A 21,895-nucleotide genomic window follows, 5' to 3' on the forward strand; every position below is an offset into this window, starting at 1 on the left:
TTCATTCCAAAACAAAGGATTTCCCCAGGAAATGAGAAGGACATTGGTCATGTCATCCGAGGTACAGATGACAATTGTCACATGAATGTTTGTACGGACGGTCATTGGAAAATCTACTAGTGTATGGCCAGATGGACTGTTGGTGTGAATGAGCCCTAAAGGTGACCATACACGATACAATCTGATTGTACAATCTCCTTTACATCCACCATCACCTCCATAGTACAAGGATCTGCCCCATTCCATACAGACTGATGGGGTGTCTGGGGGTCCTCCTATTACATCGTTTGGGGAAAGTAAATAGAAATCGTTTTCTGTTCCAGAACCCTCCAATATGTACCTTGTCACCCCTCCTATGTTCCCTGCATTGCCCCTCCCCCCATAGTGACCCCAAATTGTTCTCATTGGTTTTCCTCTCCTTTTCCAGTAATGATCCAACATTGTCCTCCATAGTTCCTCCCCTCCATTATGATGACCCCCCTATTGTCCTCCATAGTTCCTCCCCTCCATTATGATGACCGCACATTGTCCTCCATAGTTCCTCCCCTCCATTATGATGACCCCACATTGTCCTCCATAGTTCCTCCCCTCCATTATGATGACCCCACATTGTCCTCCATAGTTCCTCCCCTCCATTATGATGACCCTCCCATTTTCCTCCATAGTTCCTCCCCTCCATTATGATGATCCACTATTGTCCTCCATAGTTCCTTCCCTCCATTATGATGACCCCACATTGTCCTACATAGTTCCTCCCCTCCATTAAGATGACCCCCCCATTTTCCTCCATAGTTCCTTCCCTCCATTATGATGACCTCATTGTCCTCCATAGTTCCTGAAAGGATCTAGATAACTTCCATTTTGTATTATGTACGCCATTTTAAGTATTAAGTATTAAGTTAGCTTTTTGTAGAGATATTAGAAGTTTAATGAAACTGTTTTCAGTTGTTCAAGGATGTATCAACAGAAGCTAACACGACCCTGACAATGTTTTTGTCTGTCTGTTTTCTCTAAAAGTTAGCCAAAATAATTTGTACCAAGAAATGTATATGTCATGTTTCATGTAGTCAGCTCATGATGGAAAGTTACAAGTTGCAGTTTTGAAACTCGCTCCCCCCCCTCCCTTATTATTATCTGTAGTCTATATAATCTTATTAATGTCTAATAAACTTTGAACATCTCTGAACATTAGCTGTCGTGATTTCCGTGTTCAAGGGGTGTTCCCAGAATTCTGCTGATAAACCAGGAATCTCTCCACAGACCGGGGGTCTCTGAGGGGAAAAGAAAATCATTCCTTTCAGCTGGGGGCTCGTCCGGGATGACCACCCACCTCACTTGGTAAGTAAACCTTTTGTCTTTTTATGACTAAAAGCTCTTTCTTGCCCTGTGTTGAGGGAAGGTCTTGAATCATTCTGTATTGTCTATATAGACCCGTGATAACCTGTAGCTGCTTTTGGTAAAGCAGACTTAACTCTTTGGTAAGAGTTACAAAATAGTGCACTATAATATAAAAAAAGGTGTTTTGGTAAACACAGTTCTCTGTTTTTGGTAAAACAGTGAAGAGATAACTTTGGGAAGTTATCAAGAGGTTAATAAGTCTGTGGAGCAGATTCTGGTTTATCTGTCTTTTGCTTTTTCTTTCTGTTGCGTAGAAGTATAAGATAATTTGTTGTGTGGAACAAAATAAGATTTTAAGCTAAAATTGTTTTATCCACTGTCTAAATATGGGTCAAGGAGGTAGTTACCCACCAGGTCCCCCAGAAAAGGGAGAAAATTGTAAGGATTATGTTGCTAGAGTTTGTGGAACGGACTATTATTTAATAAATCCCTGGGTGGATTGTATGGCAGGCTGGACAGAAGCTATGGGAAGTACAGACTCATTCCCAAGAAAGGGGGCAAATGATCCTTTTCATACAGACATGGTTAAGGGATTATGTTTGGGGGACAAACAAGCCTTTCCTTGGTATGAGGGGGACCCACAATGGGACCAAGCTTATATGAAGAAAGGGGGAGAAAACTGGTTAAAATGGTCACCGTATTGGGTTGATAATAGCAAGGGAAAGTTCAATTTGATTTTCTCTTTAAAACAAAAGAGGAAGTTGAAATTGGATACATTAAAAATATGCCAGGAAAAGCATCAATCTGAAAAGACATGCAGACCCAAGATTGGACTGAAAACAGTTCAGACACCAACCCCACCCCCTCCGTATAATATATATCCTTCATTAAGTGGTTTTAAAAATGCTGCTGATGATGATTTTTTGATTAGTTTGGGGATGATTACTCCCCAGCCTCCTGCCCCTGCCCCTGTCCCTGCGCCACTTTCCGTCCCGGATCTACAACCAATACAGCCAGGCCCCTCCACTAGACCCAAACAGATTATTAGTATAAAATCACCAGAGGAGGGTAGCCAAGTTCAAGGCGTCCTTACAGAGAATAATGACAACGAAGGAGAGTTGGAATACGAAGAACAGGGACAGGTAAATATAATAAAATTACAGAAAAAGGATGGTCAATGGAGAAGAAGTGACACCAGTCATAGAAAGGGCAGAGATGTGGAGGAATTTAGAATGCAGCTTAGATCCATGGATAAGAAACTAGAGAGAAAAAGAGAAGATGAGGGGGCCGTAGGAGGAAAGGAGGTGGCTATATTGACACTACCTTTTCTCACAGCAGGAGAACTAATTCTAAAAAAACCCCATAGAATTAGAAGATATTAATAAGATTGTTAAACATTGTCCCAAGCCTACAGTATCTCCTGGAGGTACACTTGCTTATTTAAAAAAGGCATGTTTAGGAAGAAATTACACACAAGAAGATATGAGATTGATCATTGATGGTATTCTGGGAAATAATCCAGCTTGGGATTGGATAAATGTAAAAAGCATTAGTCACATAGAACCAAGTAATACACAGGCTACTGCCTATAAACTGAACACCACAGAAGGGAGAGAAACTATGTGGGAGGAGCTTGACACAGAATTAAAAAGGGTTTTCAAGAATAAGGCTTCCCTCCCTATTGCTACAGCATGTAAACAGAAGGCAGAAGAAACTGTTTCTCCTTACAACACACCTATCAATCCTGTTAAGAAGCCGGATGGCTCTTACAGGTTTGTACAAGATTTGAGGGCCATAAATAATTTGGTGGTTCCATTAGCCCCAATAGTGCCTGATGTGCCATCACTCCTCACCTCCATTCCGTCCGATGCAGAATACTTTACAGTGATTGATTTAACAAATGCATTTTTTTTCGGTTCCTGTGGACCACCAGACAAGGGCGCTATTTGTATTTATATTCTGAAAATTGCCAGATGGGCTGGTGTAGAATGCCTAGGGCTATGTAGATTCGTTTGCAGTCTACTCACTTGCCCTCCAGACCACACTGAGGTCCTGGACCCCTCCCAATGGTTCGGTCCTCATTATATATGTGGATGACCTATTGATTTGTAGTTCAAGTCAGGAGGCCAGTCAGGAGGATAGTTGGTCTCTGTTAGAATGGTTGTCAGGGAATGGTCACAAAGCATCTAAAAAGAAATTGCAATGGTGCCAAAAACAGGTTGAATACCTTGGTTTTATTCTAAGTCATGGTGAGAGGAATGTCAGTCACAAAAGAGCTGCGGCTCTCGTGGGTCTGCCCCGCCCACAAACAAAAAAGGACATTTCTAACTTTTCTTGGTATGATTGGTTACTGCCGCCAATGGATACCTGATTGTTCATTCTATGATCACACTCTGAGGTCTGCCACACTTTCAGTATCACCTGACATTCTCACATGGTCAAATGAAATGGTTGATGCCTTGTGTACCTAAAGAATGCTATGGTAACGGCCCCTGGTCTTGGACTACCTGATTATAAGAAAATGTTTCATCTGTATGCGGGGGAAAATTGTACAACCATGGCGGGGGTCCTGGCTCAGGAACATGGAGGCAAGCTCCGCCCTGTAGCTTTTTTTTTCCAAAGTAGTGCCAACTCAGGTTCAGGGCATGCCTGCTTGTCTGAGAGCTGTTGCATCGTGCGCAATTCTGGTGGGGAGGGCTATTTCTTTCACATTGGGACATGAAACTACCCTACACACCACACACCAAGTGTCCTTACTACTGAAAAACATACACACTTAACACATGTCAGCACAAAGGTTGAGCGGATATGAAGTGATTCTTCTATCTGATCCCAACTTGATTATTAAATATTCTTCAGCAAATTCAGGTCCTGTTCCAATTTTGAATGCCCTACTGGGGCTAAAGGGGGAACAGGATGAAGTGGCACCAGAACACAATTGTATAACCCACATACAGCAAGACACTTCCCCTAGGTCCGACATGTCAGCTGTGGCTCTTGATGGGGCCCCAGATGTGTTTGTTGATGGTTCATGTTCTAGGCCAAATGATAGTACTTACCATGCAGGATACGGCATTGTGCAACTTCCTGACAAAATACTCGAGGCAAAGCCAATTCCATATCAGTCAGCCCAAGCAGCCCAACTGATTGCCCTTACAAGAGCATGTCAATTATTTGCAGGACAGGATGTCAACATTTACTGTCTTGGAAATTCGCTTTAACGAATTTCTCCTTACCGTGAGTACTCGCAGTTGGATGCGCAGAAATCCCCCATAAAGCTGTGCGAATCTCGCTTACCACGACTGCAGCTAAACTACACGATTCCTGCCCATCCAAATACTTTGGTTCTGTTGAAATGTAGGTGATTGGAGCTCCGTTACCCTAGAATGATCACACGACACTCTAAGGCTGGTTGCAATCCACATAAGGGCTGATTTTAGACCCAGCTCTCTGTTTTATTAAAAATACACACATGCCCCCCACATGAATAAAGTCAATCCCCTCCCACCGAACAATGCAATGGGGATTGCCTATACACAGGATGTACATTCCAATTGGAGCATAGCCTTTGCTATTATCTATCACTGGTCCTCCCCCATGAGTCTTCTGAGGTCAGCAGACTTCCTCCCCTTCCCCCCTATGAGCCATCTGAGGTCATATTTCCTGTCCTACTAGCTTCTATTGGTATGTAAATTCTCTGCACAAGCACTCCCTAAAAATATCAGTCTGTACCTGGATGGGCCCGATACGATCTTTATTAAAACACATCCATCCAAGATACAGTTCAGATTAGTAATGGGTTGTAAGATATGCATAAGCCTACACGTGGAGTTCACACCGCTTGCGCATTGCGTTATGAAGCCCACGCGGTACTATGCTGCTGATATGTGGATACAGGCCCACGGTCTACTGACAGCAGCATTCGCATGGAATGCCGTGGTGGTATACACGCCGGTCTATAAGCGCAGATCTGCCATCTCATCCATTACCAAGCCGAGTACTGTAATACATACATTGTACATGTGCATGGCCCAATTGCAGCCTTCAGAGCTTTAATTAAGCCACACGAGAGACATATGAATAACACGAATATATGACACATTTAAAGTTCGACCAACAATACAAAATTTCCATGACATTCCCTCCTGTTTTATCATATTCTCCTCGTGTCCCTTCTTGATCTTCTTCAGCTTGATGGGTGTAGTCTCAAACTTCAAAGAGTTCCTGTAGTTGTCCCTGAGAATAAAGCTCCACGGGGTACCTGAAACAACAAGACCCGACGCAGACTCGACGCAAACAGGCTTGATTGAAGCGATGATCCTCAAGAGCGTTGGAACCTTCACTACAGGAAGGCTCTTGCAAAAACCACAAACAGACTTGTGGTATGAATAAAGCTTGTGATCCCACGGTGGTCTGGGGAGATCCAGCAATAGATTCTCAAATTGCCCCTGCAGACGGGGCCACACAAGGCTGGTCTCGACCCAGACAGTTTTCCAAATCGCAGACACAAACCATGATGAGGCTTGAAGCTTGCTTGAAGGTCTTGGAGAATGTGGTCTTCAGAGAGATAAATTAGAGGGAAGCCAGGACATAATCTGTAGAGAAGGTGGATGGTTGGTGAGGTCTTCCTCCGATCAGTGGTTGGAGTGGGATCCCAGGAGCGGGCATGGAGATGTGGTCGTCTGCCCGAGCTTGGTTTACACGGTCGATGAGGCAACAGGAACATCTCACCGCGGCATATAAAAGGCAGATGAAAAAGAGAAGCATCAGGATATACACTCCCACTTCCTTCAACCAAGATCCGATGGAGAACAGGAAATCCCCCAATCCTCCCAAACCCTTGAACGGATTCCAACCCTCACTAGCTATAGCTCTAGCTTTTCCCTGTAGTTCACTAACTTTGTCCATATGGGCCTGGACCTTGTCATCGGTGTCTTCTATCCAAGTACAACAATCCTCTCCGATGAACTCACAGAACCCCCCTTTGGCGGCTAAAAGATAATCAAGGGCCATCTTCTCCTGAAGCACTAAAATTCCCATCTGCCGTTGTTCTTGGGCAATTTCTCTGACAGCCTCTACGGTCTCGTTAAACATACTATCCACGATGACAGAAAAATTGTTCAGGCGCTTCATAAGTTCTATTCCCCATCCTGTCCATGAGGGGAACCAAGCCCATGCCTGGTCGCCCTTAGAGAACAGCTCTCTGCGAACTCTCCCTGCCATCCTTACCTTCTTGTGGACCATCAACTCTTCATGATCCATCACTACATAGGATGCTGGGACTAGCTTTATGAGGGCACACGAACCTTTCGCGTTCTGGGGAAATGTTCTATAGGCTGCCGAACCACACAGAAAATAGTATGGACCTGTCAGAGCAGAGCAGGAAGAGTTCCTCGTTCGGCCTCTGGCACTGAGCAACAGTTGCACAGACTGGGGGATTGCTCCCTCAGTCTGCACATCACATCCGTCCTTCCAACACACGTGGTCTGGTCGGTCAGTGTGGTTACTCAGAAGGGAAGTCTGGTTAGTCAGATTGACAGTTATACCTCCCTCGCAGGTGGTAGTCCCAACAAACTTGTTACCTGTGCCAAAGCTGATGTTAAAGCACACCTGAGGGCTGCCTAGCTGCCCAGTTACCCATAATGGACTGACGAGGGTCCTACAGGAGCTAGAGCTAATATTGGTGCTAAAACTGATGTTACCTGCTAAAAATGTGTCATTAAGTTCTACCGACAAATGTCTACGTGGGGGCTGACCAGGGGTCCCTTGCTTTTTCATGCCGACGCGGATGTCATATAGGGCATGAACAGCGGCCATTGCGGACATGTGATGACTGGGTGGGGGCTTAGAGCATACCCAACAGTTGGTTTTGTTGGCGGTTCTGGCTAAACGCAGGTGCATTTTAAATAAAAGGTTGGGGTATCTGCCGTCTTTTCCTCCGTTCACACACATGTAAGACATACAAACAAAAAGAAAAAGGAAAATGACACCCCTCATTCTCTGGTGTAGCTGAAAAGCTTCTTGCAGTGGCTTGCGTGCACCCAGTTGTCTCGTCCCTCGAGCTTGAGTGAGGTAGGTGTCGTCAGCTGGACTTGGTATGGTCCGGTGAACCGTGGCTCGAGTCCGGTTCTTTGATGTTTCTTTAGGACAACCCAATCACCTGGCTCAATAGAAAGAACACCAGTTATTGAATTTGGATCGGGGAGCGATTCGCGAACCCGATGGTGTATCTTCTGCAGCTCCCGTTGCAGAGATTGCACATAACCTGTAAGCTGTGAATGCAAAGATGACAACTGTTGAGGAAAGTACAACCCTGTTTTGGGAGGTCCCCCAAACAACACCTCGTAGGGTGACAGCCCATGTGGTTGCCGAGGGGCATTCCGGATGGAATAGGGGGCAATGGGGGGACACTCAGGCCAAGGTTTTTGGGTATCGGAAGACGTTCAACCTTACCGCTACTCTCGGGATGATATGGGGTGTGTGGCCGCTGACTCCAGTTCCACCAAAGAAATGCAGTCGTGTCCTTTGGAAGAGAGGTTAGTAGTGGACAAAGAAGACATGTTAGCAGAAGAGGTGTTAGTATTGTTAGTCGTGTTGCAAAATTCAGCACTGTCATTGCTGTCCTCCCCCCTTCTCATCTTCCAATACAGGAAGAAGAGAAGCTGGGTTAAGAATAGTGCATCGTTTGATAGTGAGGTTAGTAGGGGTTAGGAGGGCTTTCCCCTGAGAGGGGTACCTTGCCTTGGATGTCCTGTTTTCGCAAGACCGTTCTTGCTGCACTGGTGTCGGTGAGGCAAGGGAGGGGATATTTTAATTCCTCTAGAAAAAGATGGATCTGGGCCGACACCGATTTGTCAACTTCCTATGAGAATTCATAGGAGTTACTTACCATGTGGTCACAGGGGCGGAGGACTCATCAGGAATGAACTGCCACCGACCTTTAGGTAATTGGGGACAGCTCCTCCTCATGTGCCCCGTTTGGTGGCACTGGAAGCACCTGGGTGGGGGCCTATCCTTCCTGTGACCCAGATCCCTTGGTTTTTCGTGTGGGGTCTGGGACATAAGAACTTTGGCCTTGTCCTGTTTTCTTCTATCCATTTCCCTCTCTATTGCCGCAAGAGTGGAAAGGATAGCAGGGATAGACATCTCATTATATTCGGGTCGGGCCAGAACCAGCCTTTCCCGAATTTTAATATTGATGCCTTCCAAAAATTTGGCCCGCAACAGAATGTGCGTCGCGGTCACCTTTACCCCTTCAGTTGGAGCATCAGGTCCAACTTCCAGATCCACATCCAGTGCCGTCTGCTTGAGACGGCGCCAGAAGCAGGCGCTTTCCTCATTAGGACCCTGGGTGAGCTTCATCATGTCCGTAGTAGAGGTAGCACCATACATTTCTGGAAGCTTTGCCTTTAGCTGTGTACAGAACTCTTTGCCCCCTGAAGTCATCTTCTCATGCGTGGTTATAGAGCACCCTGCAATCACTGTACTGGCCACTTCCATGCCCACCTTCGCCCGCAGGATCTGTGCACAATCTGACCCACTCATACTGTCTTGGAAATTCGCTTTAACGAATTTCTCCTTACCGTGAGTACTCGCAGTTGGATGCGCAGAAATGCCCCATAAAGCTGTGCGAATCTCACTTACCACAACTGCAGCTAAACTACACGATTCCTGCCCATCCAAATACTTTGGCTCTGTTGAGATGTAGGGGAATTAGAGCTCTGTTACCCTAGAATGATCAAACGACACTCTCAGGATGATGGTTGCAATTCACATAAGGGCTGCTTTCCGACCCAGCTCTCTGTTTTATTAAAAATACACACATGCCCCCCACATGAATAAAGTCAATCCCCTCCCACCGAACAATGCAATGGGGAGTGCCTATACACAAGATGTACATTCCAATTGGAGCATAGCCTTTCCTATTATCTATCACTGGTCCTCCCCCATGAGCCTTCTGAGGTCAGCAGACTTCCTCCCCTTCCCATGAGCCCTCTGTGGAGAGCATATCTCCTCCCCTTCCCCCCCATGAGCCATCTGAGGTCATATTTCCTGTCCTACTAGCTTCTATTGGTATGTAAATTCTTTGTACAAGCATTCCCTAAAAATATCAGTCTGTACCTGGATGGGCCCGATACGATCTTTATTAAAACACATCCATCCAAGGTACAGTTTCAAGTTGGTAATGGGTTGTAAGATATGCATAAGCCTACACGCGGAGTTCACACCGCTTGGCGCCTTGCGTTATGAAGCCCATGTGGTACTATGCTGCTGATATGTGGATACAGGCCCACGGTCTACTGCCAGCGACATTCGCATCGAATGCCGTGGTGGTATACACGCCGGTCTATAAGCGCAGATCTGCCATCTCATCCATTACCAAGCTGAGTACTGTAATACATACATTGTGCATGCGCATGGCCCAATTGCAGCCTTCAGAGCTTTAATTAAGCCACACGAGAGACATATGAATAACACGAATATATGACACATTTAAAGTTCGACCAACAATACAAAATTTCCATGACATTCCCTCCTGTTTTATCATATTCTCCTCGTGTCCCTTCTTGATCTTCTTCAGCTTGATGGGTGTAGTCTCAAACTTCAAAGAGTTCCTGTAGTTGTCCCTGAGAATAAAGCTCCACGGGGTACCTGAAACAACAAGACCCGACGCAGACTCGACGCAAACAGGCTTGATTGAAGCGATGATCCTCAAGAGCGTTGGAACCTTCACTACAGGAAGGCTCTTGCAAAAACCACAAACAGACTTGTGGTATGAATAAGGCTTGTGATCCCACGGTGGTCTGGGGAGATCCAGCAATAGATTCTCAAATTGCCCCTGCAGACGGGGCCACACAAGGCTGGTCTCGACCCAGACAGTTTTCCAAATTGCAGACACAAACCATGATGAGGCTTGAAGCTTGCTTGAAGGTCTTGGAGAATGTGGTCTTCAGAGAGATAAATTAGAGGGAAGCCAGGACGTAATCTGTAGAGAAGGTGGATGGTTGGTGAGGTCTTCCTCCGATCAGTGGTTGGAGTGGGATCCCAGGAGCGGGCATGGAGATGTGGTCGTCTGCCCGAGCTTGGCTTACACGGTCGATGAGGCAACAGGAACATCTCACCGCGGCATATAAAAAGCAGATGAAAAAGAGAAGCATCAGGACATACACTCCCACTTCCTTCAACCAAGATCCGATGGAGAACAGGAAATCTCCCAATCCTCCCAAACCCTTGAACGGATTCCAACCCTCACTAGCTATAGCTCTAGCTTTTCCCTGTAGTTCACTAACTTTGTCCATATGGGCCTGGACCTTGTCATCGGTGTCTTCTATCCAAGTACAACAATCCTCTCCGATGAACTCACAGAACCCCCCTTTGGCGGCTAAAAGATAATCAAGGGCCATCTTCTCCTGAAGCACTAAAATTCCCATCTGCCGTTGTTCTTGGGCAATTTCTCTGACAGCCTCTACGGTCTCGTTAAACATACTATCCACGATGACAGAAAAATTGTTCAGGCGCTTCATAAGTTCTATTCCCCATCCTGTCCATGAGGGGAACCAAGCCCATGCCTGGTCGCCCTTAGAGAACAGCTCCCTACGAACTCTCCCTGCCATCCTTACCTTCTTGTGGACCATCAACTCTTCATGATCCATCACTACATAGGATGCTGGGACTAGCTTTATGAGGGCACACGAACCTTTCGCGTTCTGGGGAAATGTTCTATAGGCTGCCGAACCACACAGAAAATAGTATGGACCTGTCAGAGCAGAGCAGGAGGAGTTCCTCGTTCGGTCTCTGGCACTGAGCAACAGTTGCACAGACTGGGGGATTGCTCCCTCAGTCTGCACATCACATCCGTCCTTCCAACACACGTGGTCTGGTCGGTCAGTGTGGTTACTCAGAAGGGAAGTCTGGTTAGTCAGATTGACAGTTATACTTCCCTCGCAGGTGGTAGTCCCAACAAACTTGTTACCTGTGCCAAAGCTGATGTTAAAGCACACCTGAGGGCTGCCTAGCTGCCCAGTTACCCATAATGGACTGACGAGGGTCCTACAGGAGCTAGAGCTAATATTGGTGCTAAAACTGATGTTACCTGCTAAAAATGTGTCATTAAGTTCTATCGACAAATGTCTACGTGGGGGCTGACCAGGGGTCCCTTGCTTTTTCATGCCGACGCGGATGTCATATAGGGCATGAACAGCGGCCATTGCGGACATGTGATGACTGGGTTGGGGCTTAGAGCATACCCAACAGTTGGTTTTGTTGGCGGTTCTGGCTAAACGCAGGTGCATTTTAAATAAAAGGTTGGGGTATCTGCCATCTTTTCCTCCGTTCACACACATGTATGACATACAAACAAAAAGAAAAAGGAAAATGACACCCCTCATTCTCTGGTGTAGCTGAAAAGCTTCTTGCAGTGGCTTGCGTGCACCCAGTTGTCTCGTCCCTCGAGCTTGAGTGAGGTAGGTGTCGTCAGCTGGACTTGGTATGGTCCGGCGAACCGTGGCTCAAGTCCGGTTCTTTGATGTTTCTTTAGGACGACCCAATCACCTGGCTCAATAGAAAGAACACCTGTTATTGTATTTGGATCGGGGAGCGATTCGCGGACCCGATGGTGTATCTTCTGCAGCTCCCGTTGCAGAGATTGCACATAACCTGTAAGCTGTGAATGCAAAGACGACAACTGTTGAGGAAAGTACAACCCTGTTTTGGGAGGTCCCCCAAACAACACCTCGTAGGGTGACAGCCCATGTGGTTGCCGAGGGGCATTCCGGATGGAATAGGGGGCAATGGGGAGACACTCAGGCCAAGGTTTTTGGGTATCGGAAGACGTTCAACCTTACCGCTACTCTCGGGGTGATATGGGGTGTGTCGCCGCTGACTCCAGTTCCACCAAAGAAATGCAGTCGTGTCCTTTGGAAGAGAGATTAGTAGTGGACAAAGAAGACATGTTAGCAGAAGAGGTGTTAGTATTGTTAGTCGTGTTGCAAAATTCAGCACTGTCATTGCTGTCCTCCCCCCCTTCTCATCTTCCGACACAGGAAGAAGAGAAGCTGGGTTAAGAATAGTGCATCGTTTGATAGTGAGGTTAGTAGGGGTTAGGAGGGCTTTCCCCTGAGAGGGGTACCTTGCCTTGGATGTCCTGTTTTCGCAGGACCGTTCTTGCTGCACCGGTGTCAGTGAGGCAAGGGAGGGGATATTTTAATTCCTCTAGAAAAAGATGGACCTGGGCCGACACCGATTTGTCAACTTCCTATGAGAATTCATAGGAGTTACTTACCATGGTGGTCATAGGGGCGGAGGACTCATCAGGAATGAACTGCCACCGACCTTTAGGTAATTGGGGACAGCTCCTCCTCATGTGCCCCGTTTGGTGGCACTGGAAGCACCTGGGTGGGGGCCTATCCTTCCTGTGACCCAGATCCCTTGGTTTTTCGTGTGGGGTCTGGGACATAAGAACTTTGGCCTTGTCTTGTTTTCTTCTATCCATTTCCCTCTCTATTGCCGCAAGAGTGGAAAGGATAGCAGGGATAGACATCTCATTATATTCGGGTCGGGCCAGAACCAGCCTTTCCCGAATTTTAATATCGATGCCTTCCAAAAATTTGGCCCGCAACAGAATGTGCGTCGCGGTCACCTTTACCCCTTCAGTTGGAGCATCAGGTCCAACTTCCAGATCCGCATCCAGTGCCGTCTGCTTGAGACGGCGCCAGAAGCAGGCGCTTTCCTCATTAGGACCCTGGGTGAGCTTCATCATGTCCGTAGTAGAGGTAGCACCATACATTTCTGGAAGCTTTGCCTTTAGCTGTGTACAGAACTCTTTGCCCCCTGAAGTCATCTCCTCATGCGTGGTTATAGAGCACCCTGCAATCACTGTACTGGCCACTTCCATGCCCACCTTAGCCCGCAGGATCTGTGCACAATCTGACCCACTCATACCATAGCTGAACTGGTTTTGTCCAAACATTCGAGCAAATCCTCTCGGATTGACTCGATAGTTCGGGAGCTCAGCCAGAATAGTGCGGATCTCTGCCGGGGTGAAGGGGACATGCCAAACTACCCGTTCCCCTAAAGTCCGTTCCCCCCGTGCATTGGGAGGACCTTCAAATTGCTGCACCCTGACTGGATAGGCCTCGGTCCGGGAAGAGTGCAAGGGCTGACCCAGCATCATCGGTGGGCTTAGATTAACCACCTCGCTTACTGCACCTTCAGGTTTGAGGTCCCTCAGATCAGGGTATAGCTGGGGGGCAGGGGTCTGATCAGTGGTTCGTAGCGCTTTGATGCAATCCGCCCTGTTTTTTTAACCGGGTGTCTATTCCCCTTGATTCACAGATAGTCTGCAAATCGGTTGTTGAGTAGGCTTCATAGTTGGAAACAGAAGGAGCTGGGGTGAAGCAGGGAGAAGGGAGAGGTAGAGGCAGAGGCTGAGGCATAGAGACAGAAGACACAGAAGGTATGTCAAGAGTGACGCCACTAACAGAAGAGACAGGTGCAGTTATACTTATCTCAGCCACTGTTGGTTGTTCGGGAACCCCAGCAGACCCTGATCCTGCCTGCCTTAGTAGAGTCAGCCCTGAAAGAGCTTCCTCCACCTATGACACCGGATCTTCCTGTTTTATTCCCTCTGGAGGCCAGGTATACATCACCTGGTTCTTCCGGACAGACACCAGTTTATGTATGCCCTGCTTCCCTAATTGGATTGACCTGTGAAGCCATAGCTGTGCGATCTCTAGTTCTGACGCCTGCATCCGTGGTTCAAATTCAGAGATGAATTTTTCCCACCTCCATGCGTCAAATGTACCTTCCCGGGGAATTTCCCATCTGGTACCCTTCGACCATTTATTCTACCTTTTGAGGGGTTCTGTAGACTTCCCCCCCAAACTCACCTTCATCAGTTGTGCAGCTGTCCTTACCCTGAAGAGGGCTGGTTCCCCCTCTCTCTTCATGGACTGACTACTGCCCATCGTGACTAGTCACTGGTATATATCCCGCGTCCGGGTACCTGTTTACCCCCTGGAGCACTCGGTGGGATCCTACCGAGAGGCCTGATTCCACCACTTTCCCAGCACAGCGTAATTTATGTGATACTTATCGATCACCCGAAGCGCATCAAGTGGCGGTCAGACTGAGAGCACACCTCCCACTCCCACAGCGCAATTTATGTGATCCTGACCACCCGAAGTGTTTGTGGTAACCAGGCTAAGCGTTATACTTCCCTGGACCGCCCACTCGCACAGCGTAATTTATGTGGTTCTCATCACCCACTGTGTTTGGCAGGCCACACCGCACAATGATGAAAGTGGCTTTTCTCTCCCTGCACACAGTAGCTAACACAAGTCAAAACAAAAAGAGGGGTTCTTGGATGTTACTTAGGGGTCACTGGTTGGCCAGAAACCTGCTAACTGACCTTTAGGAAATTTGTGTAAAGAAAAAACTTTCCTAATACACACAGAAAAAACCCTTTTCAACCTAAAAAACCGTTAAAAAGGACAAAGTGGATCCTTATGAAAAACACGGGACGTTTCACAGTAAAACAATTACACAGAGGTAAACCGAAAAACTGCGCCAAAAGTAACCTTGTTGCTGACGCAAAAATCACTCATACCAGCACCGCTAAACGATCTGCGCTACACACGCAATCTTCGCTGCAACCACCTAAAACCGTTTACACAAAAAGTCTGCTGGACGTGAAACACGTGACACAGCAGCTTAAAACAAACCCGCTTTACAATAAGGAACTACTTTTAACAGGAAAAACACAAGAAAAATATAATCACTATACAAGAAATCTATGTGCAAAAACCCAGACTTCACCGCGCTCACTAAATGTGGAACACGTGAAGGGAAAACTCGCTTAACACACTTTAAATTGGCTGGCAATACGCAAATTTAAAGCTAAAAGCAAACAACTTAAACTGTAAAAAATTTGGATTAAAAACACAATATGGGTCAAATGCATATAGAAAGCTGCATACACATTGCATAGAGATTACTGCACATATGGTAGTCAACAAAATGGCCACCAAACAAAAGGAGTACATGTGGTTAGTCAAGAAAATGACCCCCCACAGAGGAGCACATGGTAGATACCAGAATGGCCCCCCACAGGGAAGCACATGGTAGAAACTAGAATGGCCCCCCACAGGGAAGCACATGGTAGCAACTAGCCTCAAAATTGCCTCTAACCTCTTACATAAAACAGACTTTTGGACAGAACATACACTGGACAATTATACAACAATATACAGCACACATACAACACAATTTGGGCACAATCACAGAACGGACATAAAACACCAACATATCACACTAACATGCACATGTAACAGAAAGGACCCCAGAAAGTACATACCGATCACTGTCATACCTCCACACTCCTCTCCTGTACATACCGATCACTGTCATACCTCCCATACTCCTCTCCTGTACATACCCATCACTGTCATACCCCCCACACTCCTCTCCTGTACATACCAATCACTGTCATACCTCCGCACTCCTCTCCTGTACATACCAATCACTGTCATACCCCCCACACTCCTCTCCTGTACACACCGATCACTGTCATACCTCCACACTTATCTCCTGTACATACCGATCACTGTCATACCTCTACATTCCTCTCCTGTACACACCGATCACTGTCATACCTCCACACTCCTCTCCTGTACATACCGATCACTGTCATACCCCCAACACTCCTTTCCTGTACATATTAGTCACTGTCATACCTTCACACTCCTCTCCTGTACATACCGATCACTGTCATACCCCCCACACTCCTCTCCTGTACATACCCATCACTGTCATACCCCCCACACTCCTCTCCTGTACATACCAATCACTGTCATACCTCCGCACTCCTCTCCTGTACATACCAATCACTGTCATACCCCCCACACTCCTCTCCTGTACATACCGGTCACTGTCATACCTCCACACTCCTCTCCTGTACATATCGATCACTGTCGTACCCCCCACACTCCTCTCCTGTACATACCTATCACTGTCATACCTCCACACTCCTCTCCTGTACATACCCACCACTGTCATACCTCCAAACTCCTCTCCTGTACATACCGATCACTGTCATACCTCCACACTCCTCTCCTGTACATACCCATCACTGTCATTCCCCCCACACTTCTCTCCTGTACATACCGATCACTGTCATACCTCCACACTCCTCTCCTGTACATACCCATCACTGTCATACCTCCACACTCCTCTCCTGTACATACCGATCACTGTCATACCTCCCACACTCCTCTCCTGTACATACCCATCACTGTCATACCTCCCACACTCCTCTCCTGTACATACCGATCACTGTCATACCTCCACACTCCTCTCCTGTACATACCGATCACTGTCATACCCCCACACTCCTCTCCTGTACATACCAATCACTGTCATACCCCCCCACACTCCTCTCCTGTGCATACCGATCACTGTCATACCCCCACACTCCTCTCCTGTACATATCGATCACTGTCATACCCACCACACTTCTCTCCTGTACATACCCATCAATGTCATACCTCCACACTCCTCAGCTGTACATACCCATCACTGTCATACCTCCACACTCCTCTCCTGTACATACCCATCACTGTCATACCTCCACACTCCTCTCCTGTACATACCCATCACTGTCATAACCCCCACACTCCTCTCCTGTACATACCGATCACTGTCATACCTCCACACTCCTCTCCTGTACATACCCATCACTGTCATACCTCCACACTCCTCTCCTGTACATACCGATCACTGTCATACCTCCCACACTCCTCTCCTGTACATACCGATCACTGTCATACCTCCCACACTCCTCTCCTGTACATACCGATCACTGTCATACCTCCACACTCCTCTCCTGTACATACCGATCACTGTCATACCCCCACACTCCTCTCCTGTACATACCAATCACTGTCATACCCCCCCACACTCCTCTCCTGTGCATACCGATCACTGTCATACCCCCACACTCCTCTCCTGTACATATCGATCACTGTCATACCCACCACACTTCTCTCCTGTACATACCCATCAATGTCATACCTCCACACTCCTCAGCTGTACATACCCATCACTGTCATACCTCCACACTCCTCTCCTGTACATACCCATCACTGTCATACCTTCACACTCCTCTCCTGTACATACCGATCACTGTCATACCTCCACACTCCTCTCCTGTACATATCGATCACTGTCATACCTCCCACACTCCTCTCCTGTACATACCGATCACTGTCATACCTCCACACTCCTCTCCTGTACATACCGATCACTGTCATACCCCCACACTCCTCTCCTGTACATACCAATCACTGTCATACCCCCCCACACTCCTCTCCTGTGCATACCGATCACTGTCATACCCCCACACTCCTCTCCTGTACATATCGATCACTGTCATACCCACCACACTTCTCTCCTGTACATACCCATCAATGTCATACCTCCACACTCCTCAGCTGTACATACCCATCACTGTCATACCTCCACACTCCTCTCCTGTACATACCCATCACTGTCATACCTCCACACTCCTCTCCTGTACATACCCATCACTGTCATACCCCCCACACTCCTCTCCTGTACATACCGATCACTGTCATACCTCCACACTCCTCTCCTGTACATACCCATCACTGTCATACCTCCACACTCCTCTCCTGTACATACCGATCACTGTCATACCTCCCACACTCCTCTCCTGTACATACCGATCACTGTCATACCTCCCACACTCCTCTCCTGTACATACCGATCACTGTCATACCTCCACACTCCTCTCCTGTACATACCGATCACTGTCATACCCCCACACTCCTCTCCTGTACATACCAATCACTGTCATACCCCCCCACACTCCTCTCCTGTACATATCGATCACTGTCATACCCACCACACTTCTCTCCTGTACATACCCATCAATGTCATACCTCCACACTCCTCAGCTGTACATACCCATCACTGTCATACCTCCACACTCCTCTCCTGTACATACCCATCACTGTCATACCTTCACACTCCTCTCCTGTACATACCGATCACTGTCATACCTCCACACTCCTCTCCTGTACATATCGATCACTATCATACCTCCCACACTCCTCTCCTGTACATACCGATCACTGTCATACCTCCACACTCCTCTCCTGTACAAACCGATCACTGTCATACCTCCACACTCCTCTTCTGTACATACCGATCACTGTCATACCCCCACACTCCTCTCCTGTACATACCGATCACTGTCATACCTCCGTACTGCTCTCCTGTACATACTGATCACTGTCATACCTCCACACTCCTCTCCTGTACACACCCATCACTGTCATACCTCCGTACTCCTTTCCTGTACATACCCATCACTGTCATACCTCCGTACTCCTCTCTTGTACACACCAATCACTGTCATACCTCCACACTCCTCTCCTGTACACACTGATCACTGTCATACTTCCACACTCTTCTCCTGTACATACCGATCACTCTCATACCTCCGTACTCCTCTCCTGTACGTACCGATCACTGTCATACCTCCACACTCCTCTCCTGTACACACCGATCACTGTCATACCTCCACACTTTTCTCCTGTACATACCGATCACTGTCATACCTCCGTACTGCTCTCCTGTACATACTGATCACTGTCATACCTCCACACTCCTCTCCTGTACACACCCATCACTGTCATACCTCCGTACTCCTTTCCTGTACATACCCATCACTGTCATACCTCCACACTCCTCTCCTGTACATACCCATCACTGTCATACCTCCGTACTCCTCTCCTGTACATACACATCACTGTCATACCTCTACACTCCTCTCCTGTACATATCTATCACTGTCATACCTCCAAACTCCTCTCCTGTACATACCGATCACTGTCATACCTCCGTACTCCTCTCCTGTACATACCGATCACTGTCATACCTCTACACTCCTCTGCTGTACACACCGATCACTGTTATACCTCCACACTCCTCTCCTGTATATACCGATCACTGTCATACCTCTACACTCCTCTCCTGTACATACCGATCACTGTCATACCTCCACACTCCTCTCCTGTACATACCGATCACTGTCATACCTACACACTCATCTCCTGTACATACCGATCACTGTCATACCTCCCACACTCCTCTCCTGTACATACCGATCACTGTCATACCTCCACACTCCTCTCCTGTACATACCCATCACTGTCATACCACCGTACTCCTCTCCTGTACATACCCATCACTGTCACACACCCCACACTCCTCTCCTGTACATACCCATCACTGTCATACCTCTGTACTCCTCTCCTGTACATACCCATCACTGTCATACCTCCACACTCCTCTCCTGTACACACCCATCACTGTCACACACCCCACACTCCTCTCCTGTACATACTACCCACCATCGTATCATCTGCAACTCCTCTCTTACATTTACTACCTGCAGTTATGCTCTTCTTCTTAAATTGGGGAATACCTCGATGACTTACATACTTTTCAGACCTTGTGAAATATTCTTGGCTGTTTTGAAAATAATACACTTTAATTTGTATTTCATGATAAATCCTGCCTCATCTCTGCCTCTCTACCTGCAGCCTAACAATGAGGTGTGCATGCAGCCACTGATCTATTTCTGGCTTTTGTCTCTCAGTCATTTTAATGTTCATTTCTCCAAACGTCCTCCAGGACAGCCTTCCTGAGACAGAGCTCCTCCCTCTGGGACAGGAAACACGTAAGCACAGTTCTATAAAAGGCGGACCACCAGGCCTCCCTCCTGAGTTTTTAGTGTTTCCTCTGGAAGGATGGGTGCAGTCATCAAGGAACTGATTGTCGAAGTCCTGGGCCCTAGAGGTTGCTGGTGGATCCTGGTCTGTCTTACTTCCTGCTGTCCGACGCAATCCCTTCAGGGGGAGTGGGGCTGCGCTCCTGATATCTTTCAATGCCTCAGTGGATCATGACCATCGGGGGTGTCCTGGGGGGTCCAGGACCTTTGATGCCTGTCGTTCTCCTTCCCGTGCGGGGGGGGCTCCAGCATCCGATGCACAGTGGAGCAGAGTGACTGCCAAGCAAGCGTGTGAGTAGCCGCAACTTCTGGGTGCTGTCCAGGAACTGGAAGTTTTTTGTATGAGGGGCCCTGGGCTGATTATTTTATGTATTGTGTTTTTTCTTGCTTATTGTAGGTTAAAGTCCAGGACAAGGTGCAGAGTCAGACCCCCAAGAAGAAGTGTGCAGTTTGTGCAGCTAAATTGGGTTCAACTTGGGAAAAACCCTTATACCGCAATTGTGTGGCTAGCCTAATTAAGGATAAGTCATTTACAGCCTGCCATAAAGTGCTCACCTCCATTAAGGATGACATGTTGTCTATATTTCAATCCTTTAGATCCCTATTGGAAAAATGCAGCCGCCACTGGATCCTTGGACCCAATCGGTGGGTTTGGAGGTAGCAGATGCATTAAAAGGAGAGGACCCGGAGGAGGATCCTAGGTCCTGGGTAGATTCAGGCTCATAAGAGGAGGACGGTGAAGTTTGCTCCTCCAGAGGTTTCAGGAACAAATTGCCCCTGGAAGATGTGGACGACCTCCTTAAAGCTATCTACGAAACCTTAGAAATCGAGGAGGAGGATGTTTGCCTATCTGAGCATGACCTCATGTATCAAGGTTTGTATGCTAGAAAGACTAGTGTCTTTCCAGTCCATAGTTCCCTGGTTGATACCATTAGGCAGGAATGGGAAAGCCCTGAGAGGAAACCCTTTTTCTCAAGTAATCTTAAAAGGAGGTTTCCTTTTTAGGATAACGGGTCCCAGCAATGGAACAAGGTTCAGAAATTAGACACCTCCTTATCTAAAGTCTCTAAAAGGACAGACTTAGCATTTGAAGATATGGGGGCTCTGAAAGACCCTATGGATAAGAGGGATGAAGTCTTACTCCGCAGGGCCTGGGATTCCACTTCCATCAGCTTTAGGCCAGCTTTATCGGCTACCTGTGTCACCAGAAATCTGGAATGCTGACTTACCCAGTTAGTCGCATCTCTCGGCAGGAACCTCCAGGCAGCAAATCCTGAAATAATTTCCTTTACTGTTTAAAGCAGTTGGTTTCCTTGTGGATGCCTCGGCCAAATCAGTTAAGCTAGCGGCTCGAACCTCTGCCCTAGTGAATTCAGCTAAAAGGGCATTTTGGTTAAAAACCTGGGCAGGGAACTCAGCATTCAAACTGCACCTTTGTGCCTTACCCTTTATTGGCGATAATCTTTTTGGTCCAGGTCTCGAGGAGGCTCTGGAATGTACAGTCCATAAAAAGAGGACATTCCCAGAGAGTAAGAAAAGGTTTCACTCTAGTAGGGTTTTTTTGTCGAAAAACACAGGCCCAGCAGGCTAAGGAGGTTCAGCCTAAGAAACATTGGACAGGGCACAGGAATAGGGGAAGAGGAGGAATCTTATTCAATCCTCCTCAAGGCCCACCAAGTCTTCCACAGTTCTTCTCTATTTCTTGGTTTTGCCTCAGAAATGGCATTTTTGATGTCACCCCAC

Source organism: Staurois parvus, unplaced genomic scaffold, assembly GCF_062004578.1.
Source record: "Staurois parvus isolate SC_StPar_1 unplaced genomic scaffold, SC_StPar_1.0 ptg000039l, whole genome shotgun sequence".
NCBI classification, from domain to species: Eukaryota; Metazoa; Chordata; class Amphibia; order Anura; family Ranidae; genus Staurois; species Staurois parvus.